This window comes from Python bivittatus, unplaced genomic scaffold, assembly GCF_059951505.1.
Source record: "Python bivittatus isolate LINGU-HERP-01145 unplaced genomic scaffold, Pbiv_v1 ctg000480_np1212, whole genome shotgun sequence".
Classification (NCBI taxonomy): domain Eukaryota; kingdom Metazoa; phylum Chordata; class Lepidosauria; order Squamata; family Pythonidae; genus Python; species Python bivittatus.
In genome coordinates, this window is record NW_028277075.1 from 41,018,408 (window position 1) to 41,038,114 (window position 19,707).

The window sequence follows — 19,707 nt, forward strand, 5'->3', positions numbered from 1 at the left end:
CTCTTGAAATGTTTTGTGAACACTGCACTCAACAATGGCCCCTAGAACCACTCTAGCTGTCTTGTTGCCCTAGCCATAGTCTTTTGGCTATGTTATGTGAAGGAGCAGGTAGCAAGCATCATCATCATCAACATCATCATCATCATCATCATGTTTAATTATGTCACACAATTCCCCAATTCTCAATGATTCTAAGTGGCTTTATCGTCTTGTCATATTTATATAATATTTACCACATTATGCAGGCCTGTGGAAGACCAAGACATGCATGTCTGAGATGATGAGGTTACCTCATAATCAAATGAAACATCTGCAACAAACAACCCAGCTCAGAGGGCACCAAGGACTCTACATGTTTGAGAGAATCTACTTAGGAATTTGCCTTGGTCCCTTATATCTTCCATCATAACAGATGTGTAACAGAATGGCTTGCTGCAAAAATAAACAAATATCTGTAAAATAAATAAATGAAGAATTTTTTAAAAAATGTAAATTCATAGAAGGTGATATTTGGAAAACAGACTAGGTAGAAACCATTTCCCAGACAGCTCAGATTCTGTGTGAAAGGATGTTTATTGTGTTGTCATTCATTTGTTTAACATGTTCTGCTATTTACTTCATAAAAGGAATTTCATCCTGTGGGCGTTCTATTGTGTTATAGCTGTGTCTCACTTAAAGCAATGTCAGAGGACTATGGCAGTTTCAGAGAAAAGCTACTGCTGAATCATTGGTGTTGGTGTTTCTGGTGAATGGCTTTCCAGTGACAACAGTAATACAAATATTTGAGTTTATAGGATAATGTATCACTCACTTTCTGAACAAGTCATAAAACATGCCGATTGTTTAAATAAACATTACAGCCTGGAACGGTATCCAGGGTAATAGTGTAAAATACACTGGGTCAGTTAACCAGTTTAACATGCAAATTAAGTGAGTTTGGATATTCCTTAAAGATATATGATAATTAGCTTATGAGGAATCAAATGTCTTCACAGCACTGTCTCATCTCCTTGCTAAAAGCCATTTCAGATACACATTCTGTTTCTACTTCAGCTGATATTCTTTTTCTTAACCAGCAGGTACAAATTATTTCCCACAATGCAACTGATAAAGGTTAGCAGTATCTGCAGGATCCAGTGCCCTGCTTCTTTGCTCTGTGCATGCAATGTCACGACACATGTGCAAAAGGGGCAGTGTTTGTATCACATCATTGTGACACTACTTTCACCATTTGCCCTCCCCCTTGACCCCTCTTGTGGACACCTACTCTATATCAAAATCTAAAAAACCTTTCTCCATCCTCAACCTTCTTCTGACACTATCAGTTTAATTTGCAAGGAAAAGGCAACAAATACAAGCCAGACTGCCCTTAATTTTGCTCTATCCTGATCATTAAGAAGCTTTCCTTTATGTCATTCCAAATTTGTTTGTTCCGCTCACTTCTGCTTCAGCTCCCTGCTCCTCATGTACTCCAACTTTCTTTTTTGCTTTACCGTAATGATTTGTTAAGCTCAAATGTAAAATTGCTATTCTTGTATTTTTTACAGTGCCCCTGAGCTACTGACTGAATCTGAATATAACAGTAAAACATTTTCCATATAAAACAGATAATAACCAATAAGGTAAATACTAGCATAAAACAAATGTGATATGCAATGTTGTATCTTCAAGGTCTGGACAAAAAGAAGCAAAGATGGATCCAGGTAAGAATTCTTTGGAAGGGAATTCTAGCAATGAAGAACTGCAACAGAAAAACCTAACCATCAACTGTTTTAGAATATGAAGTGTTACAGTTATTGTCATTCTTCATTCATGAAAATTTGTCTATATAAAATCACTGCAGCATTTGTCACCCCAAGGTAGTTTTCTGTCCCAACATACTGTAGTTTATCCAAGCTTTTTTTTATAACTGAGGCAATATCATCATCATCATCATCATCATCATCCCACAAATGCCTGTTTTCTTATTCTTTATAGTCTGTCATTGGCAGTCAAGCCAGGGCTGTTGGACATTACTCTAGCTGATGAAATCATAGAGTTGTAAGGTACTAAGTCCAACGTCAGTTCAGGAATCGTCAGGTAAAGTGCCTTTGTAAGCCTCTATTCATTTTTATTTATTGGCCAATCTAAAACTTCAAGATAGGTTGCCTCAGAGAAACACAGATTCAATATGGAACTCAAATCTTTGTTATATTTATTGGTAGTACGTGCAGGCCTTACCATGACAAGTGTATTGTTTGACAAACAGAGATTATGCTGTCTATGTAAGATCGCAGACACTACAGCTTTGGAGACGGGCACAAGTTGTATTGGACCTTGTATGTGAGTGTGATCACAGAGCCCTTGGTCAAGACATAGATGGATGAGCGAAGTCATTAAGCAGCTATTGGTGCTTTTGTATTAGGCAATCCAAGCTGGCATGTTGTATTTCAATCTTGGCTAGGTGATAAAATTTTGGTAAAGTAGTGGTTATCTTCCCTCTTTGCTAAAGGTTTCAAATGTTTCCAGTTGATGTTGTCTGCATGTGTGATTTTGTCTTGTTTTAGGGCTGTCATGTATATATCCAAACTTCGGTTGAAGTTAAACATGATTAACCATCCCCAGTAGCTTGTCCATAGTTACACTATCTTATGTAATGACTGCCTAAGTTAAAATTTCTCCTGCAGTTTAGTTAAAGCATGCATAGTAGATCAGCTTCACCAACTTGGATCCTAGGATTATTATGGTTACCATAACAGCATTTGTTTCATTCTCCTTCTCATACAGATTGCCAGACAACATACATCAGAAATGTGTAAGAGGCCCGTATTTCAGGTTCTTATTTCTTTGGTTACTGTAACATTAATACAAAACATAGATCTACAGGTTAAACAATTGTTTTTAAGGAACATATGGGGAAAAAATGATTCACTGGTAACTGGTAGCCCATTATTTTTGGAATGTTATATAAAACATCATTCCAAAATAATTTAATGCCTACACATGACCAAAAAGTATAAAAAATGCTTTACATGCCTGACACTTCAAGCAGTAATCCTAATTGTCACAGTAGATTTTACTTACTTTGTGTAATGTCAGAAAGCCTTGGTAAATTGTTTTTTAGAAATATTTTAAAAGTTATGCGGTTCATTATTAACATAAGCATCGATTTTATTTTTTTTAATGAATCTGTGGGCTTTTTTACACTGCAGTCTTAAGCTGTTGGATCCTATACATAAACCAGCTGGAAATGAAGCCAGCTTAAGAAAACTGGATTTCAGATCCTTCCTCTGCTTTGGCCTGGTGATGGCCCGGTATTCTGTCCAAACTGCACTTATCATGGTCTCAGATCAGTGGCTTCCCCTCCCACTAAAGGCAGGGAAGATGGGAAGCAGACAGGGAAGAGAGCAAGCAGACAAGAAAGCATCAGTTTTGCCGCTATTCCTGCCACTATAAGGAGGAATTTGCAGAACTCCTGTCAATTTCACTAAGTTAAGATTGAAAAAAGATTTCCTGCTTTACAATTCCATCAGTAACCTTGTAAAAAAACAACAACAGCCTTTCACCGTTCCACTGGTAAGCCTGTTAAAAATGTTTTGAAAGATCCGGAGTTTCAGTGGTCCAACAATCCAGGATTAAATGGCTGTGGAGGGCAAGGACCAATGAATGGAAGGGAAGGGGTGTTCCTGACACAGTCACAGCATCCAGCTAGAGTGTGGGGAGTGGGAGGGTTCCTACAATGAAACGTGCAGCAGACAAACTAGACAGAACTGCTTCTGCCAGCACAAGTCAGAAAACATTATTTTTTAGGCATAGCATGCCTTCTTGGTGGCTTGGGAGCAATGACACTGTTGGGCATTCCTCCCCTCAAGAAACAGTTAATGGCCTACACTCGTCCTGGGGAAACTGGATGTACAGATCAGCCCTATGTTTGATTGATTGTTATCCAGTAATAAACAGTATATTTTACTGTATTATAATCATAAGAGTTGAAATCTGTATTTCAAATGTAGTCATTTTTGCAGTTTTCTATACTTTCAGACATCAGCTTGGTTTATTCCGAGATCCTTACCATGCTAACCATTATTTTAGGAATATTTGTACACTGTCACCAAACTTATGCTAATAAACAACATATTTTAATAAGTCAACTAAAAAACAAAAGTATCCTAGGAAAACACAGTCATCTACCAACCTTTCAAACTGGGCCTTATCAGCAAATGAACTAGCAGGTTATGAACCAGCCCGGCATTTAATCTTGATGCATTTACATACTGTATATGTCCTTTAAAGATGACAGGTATGCACCCACTGACTTAAAAGTTTAACTGGAACAAAAACACATACCTCTCTAAAGGACAGCAACGCCACAAATGCACACTGACAAAAAATGGAATAGACAAACCCAAATGGCACAGATCTGCCAAGCATGAGTTAAATCCCTCTGCTTCCTAGGACTATCCTTTACAGATGTTTTTGAGAACTAGCTCCAGATGTGTTCTGCAAAAATATTTGATCTAAACTGTGTTTCCTGGTTCTGCTCTCCAATACCTACTGGTGAAGGCAGACCTTATTGCTTTAGAGATCACACATAACTCTTATTTGTCAGACTGATATTTCTCTGCCACCAGGCCAACTTTGTGTTCCCATCCCTATTCAGCTAGTATACTCCACTCTGAATGGGACTGCATGTTTCTGGCTAGATTTTGGGACAAATTTGATGCCAATTTTTTCTTTTGGGAGGGAAAGTATTTTGTGGGGACTTGGAAGGTCTTCTGGCTACTGCTTGAACTCTGCAGTGCAGACTGTACAAATCTGGAAACTCCCCTTCAAGTGAAACAAAATTTAGTTTAGATGTTTCTCAAGGAAGAAGGAAAATATACTGTTGATTCTCTAACAATCAATCAAATTTCATTGTTAAATAGGAGGAAAAACATGGTGAGAATCGTAATTAGAGGCATCAAAACATGAAAGATTGCAACCTTCAACTCTATGCCAGATGCCAGTAACACAGAAAGAAGCAAAACCGTTTTTTACGGAAAAGAAACTGGAGAGTGAAAGGGGTGAGAAACTGAATTTGGGATGGTGGGAGAAATTTGAAGTTAATATCTACAGTGATAAACATATAAAAGAGAGGGGGTTGCTTTTCCTTGACAGCCTCAAAAAGATACAAATGGGAACAAAAGACCATGAGGATGAAACCATCCCGTTGGACAAAGCAAAGCTTAGGTCTTCAGTAATAAACTTTTTCTGATTTGCTTCATAGTTTTATGAGCAATAATGAAGCTTCTTCATCTTTCCTCCAGCCTGGACTTTAATTAGCCCACTGGCATAAGTCCAAGGAGTAACCCAGCTTCCCCACACTAGTTATTATTGTAAATGGGATTAACCCTTTAATGACTAGTAGGCCAAGGAATGGGAATGCACTGGATAAATACTTGTATGCTGTTTTAGATTAGGTTTTAGATTATCATACAATAGGGTTGGGCCTTTTATTTTACCCTTCTTCTCTGGCTTTCTTCTCTGACACTAAGAATCATTTTCTAGTACAGCTTCTATTCCCAAATAACCCCTTTATTGGGCACATGAGCTTCGTTCTTTTATGTGAGCAATAATACAGTGAAAGGGCAATTTAACCTAGTTTTCCCTGTACTGAATAGATTCTACTTTGAAATAATTCTAAAAAGCAGGCCTCCCCACACCCTGTATCATCCTGAGACAGCATAGAAAGGCTTCCATTCTATACCCATTCTAAAATAGGTATAGACGCTTAGTATAGAAATATCTTAGAAAAGGATACAGTAGTAGCTATGCATGCGACTTGAATGTGAACTATTAGGAAGAGTATGGAGAAACAGAGTTGCAGCTACTATGTTAAACAGCTGTCAGGATAAGATAAGAACATATCTTATAAGAAAGCTGCAGCCAGCAGCCAGGCTCAAATTATCCTACTTCAGACATAGTATCTGAAGATCCAGGTCTCTGGAAGAGGCTCTAATGCTGGGAAAGGTGGAAAGAAAGAGAAGACGAGGATGACCAGCAGCAAGGTGGATGGACTCAGTTACAATGGCAATGAGTGCACCGTTGAAAGACCTGAAAGACCACATCAGGGACAGATCATCATGGAGAAATCATCATGGAGGAACTCTATCTATGGGGTTGCTACCCAAAAACAACTTGATGGCACATAAGCAGTCAATCAAGGCCAATAATGAGCTAACACATAAAAGTGCACCATGCAGGATAACTTACCCACAATCTGATGTTCTCCATATAGATAACTACCATACTTCCCTACCACCTTGGCCAAATGGGATTTGAAATCTACACATTTGGAAGACACCACACTGGACAAGGCTGACATGAGAATAAGGAATATATTCTCCCCATTTAGTTATTAGATTAATTTGTTATGGAAACCTCATGTGTTTAATTCTGAGAAATTAAAATCAAAATTCTTACCTGCTTCAACAAGTTCAGGAATACAAAACATCTCTCTCTCTCCCACCTACTCACACCTTTCTTCCCAATTTCCTGCACTGTTATAAAATAACATAATAAAATAGGTTAATGAGTACAATGTAAAAGAATTTAAGAGCAAATGTATTTCTCTGTTTTTCAGTAAGAAGTTAAAAAAAACAGATTTGTGTAACATTAATAAAATTGTTAAAGAAATAATCTTAACAGAGAGCTTTTTGTCCCCTCTTCATACTTATTAAAGGAACAGGAACCCTATTTCCTTGGTATTCAGTCATCCTAATTTCCAAGAGTTTAGCAATCTATCCAAAATGTATACTTCATTATTCTGTTTATAGCATAACTGCTAAAATTAATGCTGTACACCTGGAAATATTATTAGCCGCTATTGCCTATCATTTCCAGAATAACCCAATTCTCTTTATGTTGCAGGGCTGTTTTTGTTTAGCTTTATTTAATTCTTTTTCATCTCTGACAAATCCCTCAATGATCTCCTGCTTCTCTCGCTTGCTTTTTGCCTTCAGGTCAAGCTAATTTTATCACAGGCCTCACTGTAAATTACCATGCCTCTCTCAGAAACCTGAACTTAATGTACAGTAAACTCAGCTGCATATGTCTGAGGGAAGCCAAAAGCTGGAGCATAATTCAGCTGAATACCAAAAGAATGACTTGGTTTCAAAGTCTGGGAGATTAATTATAAGCAGTGACATTAACAGCAGAAATGCACTGTGCCAAGCTAACCATTGTTCCTAAAGTTCTGGCAGTTTCAGCCCAGTTCTCTTGGATCTTCAAGCTTTGATCTTGGTACAGTAGAAAGTTTGTCCAGTTTCACTCCCCACTTGAGTAAGGAAAGAAAACTCCCACGCTCACCTCTCTTTGGGGCTTGTTTGTAATGCTGCAGCTGTGCTCCATAACGGTTCTGTTCCTGCTATACGGCTCAGAGAGGCCACTTGAGAATGGAATCATTCAATGGTGGCGTCAATTATAGTTCTGGCTGCAGATCACTGCTCTAAAATACAAAGCAGCCCTGAAGAACGAAGATCCTGACCAATCCTGTTTTTGTATCTGAAGACGTTCCAACCCACTCCCTCACGAAAAGAGGGACATTACACCACGAAAGATACAGTAAACTGTAAATGTAAAGTAAAATAATGGGGGAAATAAATAAAAACAGGAGTAGGAAGTTGCATTATACCAAGTCAGTCCTATTATCTGATGACTCATTTAATTCAGCATGGTCTATTCCAGTGTTTCTCAACCTTGACAACTTTAAGATGTGTGGACTTCAACTCCCAGAATTCCCCAGCCGGCATGGCTGGCTGGGGAATTCTGGGAGTTGAAGTCCACACATCTTAAAGTTGTCAAGGTTGAGAAACATTAGTCTATACAGACTGGGAGAACAATCTTTCCTAGTTCTATTGACATGGAACCCTACTTATATAAAACTAGTGCTCTGCCCATGAGATATACCATCTTCTAAATGCCTCCTCCTACAATGAATGCATGTGGAACTTTGCATATATGCTAACTGGGAGTTTAGCTCAATAGCCATGTAAGCATCCCTATTTTCTTTCTCTTTGTTTCTCCTATACCAGGTGATTCTGAACTACAGCTCCTAGTATTCCTCCCTTAATGGTCCTGTACGTTGCTATTATGAGTGACTTACAGAATGAACAGCATGTTGAGAACATAACCTAAGCTACAAACTAGTAATTATTGATGTAAATAATTTATTTAAAATAAAGTTATTTATCATGTATGCAAAAGCTTTCCATGCTGCTTTTCAGAATTTAGTTTTCTCAAGGTGGCTTAACACTATGAAAGCTTTTTTTCAGTACCTAAAATAATAAAATTTAAAAAGCAGCATAAGACTCCAAAAACAACCATTTAAAACAGAACATTACCGTTTTAGAGCCAAGAACAGTATCTGTTTAAAATCCAGATCACAGCTTTTACCCAAGGGCAGACTGAAATTTTAAAAACCTTTAGTGTTGTTCACGTGTTCTTTCTGATGACCATTCACAAGGAGCGGCAATAGTGGGGCCACATATCCCAACATATGAATATGGTTCTTAAAATTTGCCTTAAAAACAATAAGTGATTATAGAAGTCGGGGCTTTAGGGTGAATTGATTGGTGAGCCTATTGACAGAAGCAGCTTTAACACCGAAAGGAGAGGGAAGAATCAGAATGAATTATGTTGCCTGAGTGGTTCCTTTGCCATAACTTTAAATCTAACCTTGCCTGAGCATGTGTCTCTGGGGAAGTAAAGAGATACTTTATATCCGCCTTCTCCTGCCTAGCCCAGCCATTCTCAGACAAGATTCTGATTAATGTACCACTTCCAGGAATCAGGAATTTCATTATCTGCAGATAGCAATGGCACCATCATAATGCAATGCTAAAAAAAAAAATCACATCAAAACAGTTCAGTCTTGAAGGGCAAGGCATACTAGAGTTTTTACCTCACGAAGCCAATGTGTGTGTGGGGGGGTGCACGCGTGCACACGCCTTGTGTATATCCCCAAAACCTCCAAAAGTTGTTAGAAAGTGCAACTTTTATAGGTGAAAGGCCCAGATGTCCCATAAGACAAAGAAGATGGGGGATGTACAGAGCCAGCTTGGTTTAGCGGTTAAGGTGCTGCTCTAGAAACCAGAGACTGTGACTTCTAGGCCTCCCTTGGGGATGAAAGCTGGCTGGGTGACTTTGGGCCACTCACTTTCTCTCAGCCCAACCCACCTCACAGGTTTGTTGTTGGGAAAATAGAGGCAGGAATATTAGGTAAGTTCACCATCTTGCGTTATATGGATAGATAGATGGATAGATATGGTGGGATAAAAATCTAATAATAGTAATAATAATAATAATAAAAAAATCTGGATAGTGGACATTGCAATACCTGGAGATGGCAGAATAGAAGAGAAAGAACTGGAGAAAATCACAAAATATAAAGACCTGTAAATAGAAGTAGAATGACTATGGCAAAAGAAAGCAAAGATAGTACCAATAGAAATAGGAGCCTTGGGTGCAATCCCAAAACATCTGGAGCACCATTTGAACACCATTGGCATTGACAAAATCACCATTGGTCAATTGCAAAAGGCAGCTTTACTTGGAACAGCTTCCATCCTGCGGTGATACCTTTAACACCATCAAACAACAACATCTGCCTATCCCAGGTCCTTGGGAAGGACTCCATAGGTGGATAAAAAAGTGTAACTGATTTACAACATAGCAACTGGTGCTGGGCATATAAATCTTTAAATCATGAATTGGTTACCTGTCTAAATGATCTTAATCCTACATATTGAAACATGACTCCTTCCATAGGTACCGTGCTCCTCTGTGCCTTGGGATATACTGGAGAAGCCTTTTTAAAGATAAGTTCACCATGTTCTCATGGTAACAATAACAGTGAATGGCTTTATTGAAGTAAACAAAGTCAGTATGATTTGCAACAGATGAGCAGCTTTTACCACAAGAGTTGCATCAGTATTAGTCACATGGGAATATGTAGGAATTTCTATATTTCCATCACACTTGGGTTATGCCAAGAATGTTATACAACAGAACCCAAACTCAGCAGTATCTATGCAGTGGCAAAATTACACAACAGTAGCTCCACGAGGATTGTCATTTGAAGACCTCCTGAAACTAAATCTAGTTATTGGTGCTTAGGTAGAATTGGATGCCTTTAACAGCTTTACCTACTGTAAATTTGACTATGCCAACGTATGTCTTGATAACTGTATTATGCTCTAGGTAAGGCTAATGATAGTTGCTTCAGCTTAGTTTTTAACCATTGCTCAGCAGAAGATCATATAAACACATTCACTTAAAATATTGGACTAATTGCATTATCATCTGCACCAGGGACTGGCAGCTGTTACGCTGTTGAATACCACAGATGGAGTTTACAAAGCAGAAGATGGCACCAGAATTAAGAGTGGATTAAGAGGCAACAATTTTTTCTCTGATATTCCCTTGCATCTCCTTCTGATCCTTTCTTCAGGGAAATTATAGCTACCTCTTGGCAGAAGTCGGAACTGAGTTTTGAAATTAGGTCAAACCAGATATAACTCTGGGGTTTCAGGTTGCCCAAGCCTGGTACAGGTTCATTTCTTTTGTTTTATTTTCTCTATTTGTAAACGTTGAAAGTATGAATGAGGAGTTTGACAGCTGCATTCTAGAGGGAGCAAGTGGCTCAGAGGTATACACTGATAGGAGCTGGCCTGAAAACCAAAACAAATAAGGGCATCTCATTCATACATTTGGACATACCCCCATCCAAACAACACCCCCAATTACATTTATACATACATACATAAATAAATAAACAAATAAATCCTTCAAACACAGTCATTTGAACTTCCCCGCTCCATAATTAGCTGGGCTAATTAGACAAGAAGTGCAGCATTTCTCTCTTTTCTTCCACTGTCAGCCTGGGAGTGATTTCCCTGTTTCAGCAGACAGCAACAGGCACAGCTGCAAATGGAGCAAGTCAGCAATCTTCCTTCAGCAAAGAGGAAGCAAGCAAGATGGAAGTCAAGAAGCTTTTCCTTCTCAAAACATGGTATAGAAAATGCCAGTGAAAGTTTGATCTCTTCCTGTATCAACAGTTTGGGGCATGAAGGACATAGCTGGGTTGAAAAGGCCATAGTCTAACAGTAACCAGCTACGGACCATATTTGGACCATGGACAGTGGTTCTTTATCCCTGCTTTAAATGATATGATTCAAATTATCAAAGGAAAATCTTCCTTAAAATAAAAGGATTGAATACATGGGCATCTACCAGCATTTGCAAGACCACCAGAAGGTGCTATTCCATAACAAATCTGTCCTCTGATGTGGATTACAATTTATCTTCCTTTCTTTTCTGGCAGAAAGCAGCATCACTGCTTGGATAATCAGGATTTCTCAGTGTCTGTATCCAGCAAAACACGAGAACAGTCAGGAACTATGATCATTGTCTACTTCAACTTATATCTGCAAACTCTTGGTGAAACTAGCAATGCACTAACATAATAAGGCTTCATTTAATTACAGTATCATCAAAATGAAGTCTTAAAATCAGATTAAAAGCAAAGATTCTACCACCTTGTGACTTCCTTTTGCTTTAACCACATCAAAAATTTCTTCTTGCTACTTTTTGCTAGAGGGCCATGTAGCAGTTATACGAAGATGATACATTGAAAAGGAAGAGAGGAGGAGGCAGAGGAGGGGGAATTTTACTTTGCTGTAGTGCTGAAAGGGTTTCCTTTTTTAATTAAATGTTTTAGCATTAAAGGCCTCATTGTTTTCCATCAAGTCAGGCTGAATAACTCCTGGCTGGAATCCCAGACACAAGTTTTCTGGGTTGGATACATGAATGATGCCAGCCCTGGCACCAAGCTCTTTTATCTCTGCCCTGCCCTGTTGCTTTCCAAGCAGAAATTCAGTCAATAGAGCCCATCCAAAGACTTCATTGTGGTGAAGATTATTAAAAACCATCCAGAGTAACAACCAAGGCTATGGAGGGAACTTTAACCTTTAGAGAAATGACACAGGCTTCAAAAATTATTAATGTCCTTCATCTCAAAGCATGCTTGCTTTAGGAAGTAATAGGGATTAAATTTAGTCTCTCAAATGATGACAGGTATACTAGTCTGAATCTCTCTCTCACCACCCTCTCCAGAATAATTGTATTCAACTGCTAAAGCCCTGATGCTCACAAAGCTTGCCATTCTCCCCAGCAAGTTATACAACCACTTGAAAAATCCCAACAATATGATCTGACTCAGGGTTTTTCAAACCCTGTTCCACAAAAACTTGATGGGGATCCATGAAAGACTAAAAAAGTTCACACAAATGCAGTCAACCAGAGCTTTGCTTCTTGATCAAGGGTTCTGGCTGAGGTGTATTTTTTGTTTGTTTGTTTTTTGTTTTAGCTAACAAAAGTTTGAATCTAGTTCATCAAGTAAGGCACCAGGAATATAGGAGCATAAACAGCTTTTATGCCCCTAAATTCCACTGAAACTCCCCGTTCTAGATATATCTGTCTCACTTTTTCAGTTAATGAACATTAAATTGTTAAGGGTGCTGGAGGCTTGTTTTTGCTCATTCCTTTCCAAAGATTTAGAGCATATATATCTGGAATATATATATATATAAAAAAAATAAAAATAAAAATATGATGGGGCATTGCTCTGAAGGCTGGAAGCATGCATATCTGCTAACTTTTTAGTGGAGTGTTTCAGTCTGTTGCATAACATCATTTTGAATGCAGTCCAAAACCAGACCTTTCTGAAAGATTCATAATAGGATGGAAATCATTTGCAGTCACCTTCCCATGGAGTCAGATATAAATGATGTTACCAAGGTATCTCAAATAGAGGAAAAGTACCTGGGCATAAAGCTGAAAAAGACTTACTCCAGGTCAGCCATTACAGTTGTGCAGCCACTTTGATTCAGAGCTCTCAGTTATCTCTAAATCTGACTTACTTTCAGATAAGGAAAGATTGGTGAACCGAATAGCCAGAAGTGCCAAAGCTTTCCCTTCAATAATTATTGTGTGGGATGTTGATAATTTAGCTTCTACATTCATTCACCAGCTTCTACTGGTGTTGGGTAGTATTTTTTGAGAACGTGCAGTTAAACAGGAGTGTTGGCAATGATAAGTCCTAAGCTTATGGTTAACCATATTTAATGAACAGACAACACCTTTCTTCTAGTACGCTTGTATAAAGACTACAGCATAGGTAAACCCCCTTCTCAAATCCTGCCCCAACAGTAAATAAATCCCTTACCACCATTTCCATTTTATAACATTCTCCTTGGAAATGGTGAAAGGGTGTGGGGATCTACATCACCAACAAAGCTAGAGAGGGAAGAAGGAAAACTGCCAGGTTACATGGTCATTTCATCTGAAAAAGCTTTTTAAAAGACTCTGTGCAAGGTTTTATTCAGGTCTCCTTCATACAGTTGCACCATGGGAAGGAGGTGGAAATCTTCCTGTGTATGCAAGTTAATGTATATGTGAGGATGCATGAAAATGCTAAAGGCATGTGTATCACAGCGTTCGTGCCCGATGACTCTACCCACTTTGTTTACACTGTATATGTGGACGTCAATTCCAGGAATTCTCAACAATGACTATGTTAACTGGGGAATTCTGGAATATAATCTACACATTTGGGAAAAACCCAGGTTGGGAAAGATGCCCTGCAGTATTTGGACTTTGACTGGCATGGAGGGGCATGCTGTAAAATAGATTTAGAATTCAATTTGATGTTGATGTTGTAGTAAGTATATGTCCCATTTCCCCCTTTTATGCACCCAATGTACAGTTTTCTTGTATTTTCTTTTATCGCTTCTCTCATAGTGAAGCTACTTCTTCCAGAGAGCAGAACTGCTTTTTCTAATGGTTGCAAAATGTTGTTTCTTACTGGAAAAGGATGAGAGCTATAGCAGTTTGGCAGATTTATAATCCTTCCAGATATTTTTCAAAATGTCACACTCTGCTAACGATTCCAATATGGAGCACTGGAAATACTCTATAGAGACCATTTTCATTTAGCTAATTTTACTCCAAAAATATTCTTTCTGAAAATGATAGGGGTAATATTTTTAAACAACTAAGCATCAAGATCTGTTTTATTAGTTCGATTTGCTGCTGGCATATTCTTCTTTTATAGTACAGCCTGGAGTAATAAAGTTGAAGGTGGTAACTGCTCCAATCAATTGCCAGAGACATATTTCCAAAAGCAATGTCATGGATGAACCACAAGCCAAAAAGCCTTAATGGAGCTCTTGAGGGTGGTAAATAGAATGGTGAAGCAAGGTTGTCTCTTTCTGCTGACCACTTGTCACCACAATCACTTAACATCTGCATTACAGGGAAAAAAAATTGCTCGTGTGCGGCTCAGTTTGGGAATGGCTAGTTTATATGCTAAAGATCCGGCTTAAATTTTTCAATCTAAAGTGCATTCTGTTAATGGACAATGAGAAAAAATCTTGTGCTGTTCTTGGGGAAAACATCTGAACTACCGGAAAAATATTTTTTAACCTATCTACTATCATATTATTGCTTTAGACTGTTTGCTGCTTATAAGACAATAGATAAGGGACGCCTGGTGCTTGATGGATCATAGACCCATTTAAACCAATTTAAAATATAGTAAGGCTGGGATGTGTTTCAGAATAAAATGATCTTTAGCAAGATGATTTAAAAACCATAGTACACAACCTGGTTGGGACAACAGTTGTATTTGGCTTTCAGATGGGTTGCTGAGGAATACATACATATGTGTGTGTGTGTGTGTGTGTGTGTGTGTGTGACTAAATACAGTTAATATTACTCTCCACTTATGTAATGATTTCCCTCTTCTGTTACATCAAACTTTTTAATTTGTTGGGAACTTTGGGAGGTCCTGGGGGTCACCCCAAAACTTTAAAGATGTGTGTGGCTTCAGAGTGACAGGTTGTCCACTTCTCTTTAAAATAAATGAATAAAAGTGAATCTACATGCAGAAACAAATAAAGATTTGCTGCTGAAAATAGCAAGCCTGTATTCTGACCCTTTTCTTCACCAGTTTATATTTAATTCCTAAAATGCATAACCTTCTTACATAGTCTTTCTTGTCCATCAGATTGTAAAGAATGTATTTTTAAAAAAACCTGGATGTCATGTCATTTTTGCAGTAAGCAAAAAGATCTGAGAAAGATCTGAGTACAAAAATTATTTCGCAGCTTCAGTGCAACTTTATGCTGTTTTCTGCATATTCATCAGCATTTTCTAATATTGTGCAATACTTTGAATCTAAACATAGGTTGTAACATCTTCAGTTGTCTACTTGGCTTAATACATTCTGAAACAAGAATTAATTGAGTCTATCATGTCCAATGATTCTAGCAACCACATGTTTTCCAAGTTAGGAGAAATAAACACATAATGTACATAATGTGTCCCAGTGACTCAATCTTATAGTCAGCTGATAGGCCTGCTGAAGCTGTATTAGTAATTCAAAGGCAACTCCTTAAAATTACATTTCAGAATATCTTTCTATAATTGCTTCAGAGCCTTTCTATCTCATGTACTTGATATGGGTGGTCAGCATTTTCCCTCAAACTGCATGTTTAAAACCCTTGAAACTAAAGATTAGATTTGCTGATGCCATCATGGAAACAGCTTGAATATGGAGTAGATATTAAATGTGGTTTCCCCAATTCTACTTGGTGAAAACCAGTCAGTCACATAAAACTAATCGGAGAGCTAACCAATGAATGAATTCCAAAACACACACTCCTTGCATTCCCCTTTTGTCTAAGGCATGTGCAATCTGAAATATCTTGCACTGAAAAAGAAAAAAGGCTTCCTTATTTGGTATTATAGGGAAATGCAGTGTTATCCTCTGGGTTTTGTATTCATAAACACTGGAGATATCTTGTAGGGCTATTTTGGTAAAAGAAAATGGTTAAGTATTCACGTCACATACACTCTCTGAAATATATGGACATCAGGCTAGTACAGGAAATAGAATTTAAGACACGCTCGATTTTGGATGGATTGTGCCTGATTCAGTAAAAATATAGGAAATTCTCTCTCATTTATATTATGTAATAGAAAGCATTAAGGTGTGAAATTGCAATGAGAATAAATTAAGGACAGTTCCATAAATTCTCCACTTTGGAACGTTGTACCCAATCATGACCATCAGACTAGCAATCCAGGAAATGTCATAGCTACCTAGTTTGCAGAGTTGTTTAAAGGAAGCTCCAGGTTACACGAAAATCTGGATACTATAAACCACAAACGACTAAGCTTACTGGATGGGAGAATTACATGCTAATTTTATATTTTGAACCTTTGCCAATGATCCGTCTAGATTTTCTAGTTTTAAAGTAGAAAATTGAAGGTAAGGAATTGTTCATTGTTGTTCAAATGGAGAATGTGACATTCAGCTCCAGTTCCCTGCTGTTTGGCCTGCTCGTTCTGTTAGCCACAAAGCTGCAGTGATTGCAGAATTTCCCCCTCTATTCCATGTTTAAGGGTTGCTTTATGCTTTGCCAGAGTCTAGACGCTGATTTCCTTCTGAAAAAGATTTCCCCAAACTTCACTTACTGTTCCCTTCTTTTTTTGGCTCTCCCCAGCATATTTTTAAAGAATTTCTATAAAGCCTGTTTCTTTGAATATTCATTATTACCCGTTCAGACAATATGAATATCGCTCCCTACTCAGCCATTCTTGTCAGAAGCTTCTTCTCTTAATAATCAGAAATACGTAGTTTTAGTAATCCACCAACAGTTTGTAGCACAACACGAGTGTTCTTTTAATCCTCTCTTTTAAATCAAAGAATTTAATTTGCACACGTAAGATTTTCAAGGCTGCTACTCATAACCAGCATTGTCTTTTATTTTCTCAGTTCTGCTGAGTATTCTAGTTTGGTTCTCACTTATTTCTGTGAAGTAACCATTTGTAGAATAGATGGGCATCAGTGTTATTATCCCATTTATCTTTTCTCCATTTTGGATACCTTCTGTTCTGTCTCTGTTGATACGAGGAAATATGTTGGAGTGGAAAATTTCCACATGTCAGGCAGCCTGCACTGGCTCACACACCCAGTGAGCATGAGTAATTCAATCTCATACAGGCAAAGCAAAAAAAAAAAAAAAAGTACAGTAAACTAGACTGGAAAAACACCAAACAAATAACATTGAAAATATACATATCAGAGCAGTGTTTCTCAACCTTGGCAACTTTAAGATGTGTGCATTTCAACTCCCAGAATTCCCTAGCCAGCCATGCTGGCTGGGGAATTCTGGGAGTTGAAGTCCACACATCTTCAAGTTGTCAAGGTTGAGAAACACTGTATCAGAGAATAGGTTGGAGGGGACCTTGGAGATCCTCGGGTCCAACCTCTGCCCAGGGCGGAAATCAACCCATCCCAGACAAATGACTTTCCATTTTTCTTGGAAGCCTCCAGTGAGAGTGCCCACTTTGCCTGGAAAACCTCCAGTGATGGAGCACCCATGACTCCAGGAGGCAGGCTGGTCCACTGTTTCATAGCTCTCACCATCAGGAAATGCCTCCCTATTTCGAGTTGGATCTCCCTCTGAAAACCTGCAGCCTCAACCACCTCCCACGGTCTGGCTTCTGGCAGGTTGGACCACTTTCTCCTTTTTCTAAACAACAAATGCAGCCCTGGAATTAAGCAGTTCAGCCTTCCTGCCCATCACCATCTTGCCATCTTTAACCAGTGGACTGGCTCCCTACTCAATCTTCCTCTTGTTCTGCACTTAGAAATCTCTCTCTCTCTCGCTGTCTGTCTCGCTTGTTATTTTTCATATTTGTTACATGTTCCAGCTCATTCTGAGCTGACTCCTGACCCAACCTTACAAATTTGGATTATTCTATTATATTCTGCTTTTGTTATGTGCCCCTCTTTCCTTTTTTTTCTCAGCTTATCTGAGAGCTTTTTATGCAACCATGCTGATTTCATCAGGTATCTCTTATTTTTCTTCCTATTATGTTTGGACTTTAATTATCTCATTTTTCAGATTTTCCAACCTCCTGAACACTTTTTCCCCTGTAGGATTTCTATCCATGGAATACTTCTTACTTTTTCTCTTATTGATGTCAGCTCTCTTGAAATCTAGAACACCATCTGCATTCCTTTACTTCTCTCTGAATGTAATATGGTGAATTCTAGAACCACATGGTTACAATCTCCCAAAGTTCCTATAACTTCCACTTTCTCAACCATTTCTTCCTTGATGGCAAGTATTAAGTCCAGTATAGCTGTCCTCCTAGTTCTGTTCTACACCTTTTAGACTATGAAGTTGTCTGCCAGACAGGTGAAGAACCTGTTGGTCCTCTCACTTGCTGCAGTTTTATTCTTAGTTAATGTCTGGATAGTTAAACCCCCCCATTACCATACTGGTGTGCTGATGTACAGGACAGAGGGAATGGTCTTGAAGGATAGGAGGATGAACTGATACCAAGGCAATGGTCAGATAAAAGGGACCTGAGTCCCTGGCAAGAATGTAACATGTGTAAATGTCTCAGACAAGCTTCTCCCTAGTTCACATGAAGATAAAGGAAGAGAGAGTGGGAGGACTCTCAGCAGTGAGTCATCCATTTCCACCACACTTCAGGACAGATGGCAGGTTCCTCCCTCTGTGGGAGTCTGGGCATCTCCCCTCCCATTCCCAGAATCCTAGATGAAAACCTACTCCAGAAGTCTGCAAGTCACCCTCCAGGGTGGGTGGACCTGACACTCATTGCACAGCTTTAGTGACAGGGACCACTCATGGTTCTCTTTGTCTGTGACACTGGCTTTCTTTGTAGTGGTCTCTTCCTTCCTGTCCTTTTTAGAGAAATTCTTCTGCCATATCCAGAAACTCCTTGTCTTCTCTAATGAGTCTCACTATGGCCCAATGTGCCTCCAGTTCCTCCACTTTCTCTTTCTCTTCCAGCAAAATGAGTTTGTGCCTGGTGTAGATGTAGTTGGTGTCCTCCTCAGGCAAGAACACAGCATTCATCCTGCTATTCCCTTTCAGAGTAAGCAGTATTATGCAGAGCACAGAAAAGGGGTAAGAAACACTAATCCAGAGATGATAAGGATAAAGTAAGATAAGATAAGAAGAAAGAAAAGGAACAGCTAGTTTACCCCTCTCCATATATTTTTGTCCTTACAAATCATCCTTTCTTCCATTCTTTTACACAGCCATTTTCACTTCTTTCAACAAACATCCATTCTTTGCAACAGATCGCATGCTACCAGCTACCTTTCTATCAGTTTTTGCGTATTTTAAAATTTCTCCATCCATTTTCTCACCCTTAGTAAATATTTGACTGATGTGCACAAATTCATCTACTTGCTCTAGTTTTCACCATTTATGTATAATTGTCAGCCTTTGAGGCAGACCAAGTCAGGAAACAGACAAGAATGCTGGAACCTGAGAGCCAGCTTGGTCTAGTGTTTCAGGTTCTGGCCTAGAAACCAGGGACCGGGAAGTCTGGGTCTGCCTTTGGCATGAAAGCGGCTGGCTGACTTTGGGCCAGTCTTTCTCTCAGCCCATCCCACCTCACAGGGTTGTTGTTGTGGGGAAAATAGGAAAAGGAAGGAGTATTAGGTATGTTTGCCTCCTTCAGTTATGTATTTTAAAAAGGCAAGATAAAATAGTAATAACTTTATTGATTTAGGCTATAGTAACAGAATTTGGAAAACCTGACTGTATTTTCCTTTCCCTCCTTCTTGTTCCCTAGGAA

At 38.7% G+C, this 19,707-nt stretch overlaps 1 long non-coding RNA gene across 1 annotated transcript in view; it reads right to left on the reverse strand.

The window, feature by feature from the left end:
• The window catches only part of LOC148214957 (uncharacterized), a 45,896-nt gene extending 38,476 nt beyond the window's left edge, over window positions 1-7,420 (reverse strand). Inside the window, exons 1-2 of the long non-coding RNA XR_015796890.1 lie at window positions 7,327-7,420; window positions 6,442-6,518 (exon numbers count right to left, since the gene is read on the reverse strand). This is a non-coding gene — a long non-coding RNA (uncharacterized LOC148214957). The remainder of the gene's footprint in view (window positions 1-6,441; window positions 6,519-7,326) is intronic.
• Between the last annotated feature and the right edge of the window lie 12,287 nt (window positions 7,421-19,707).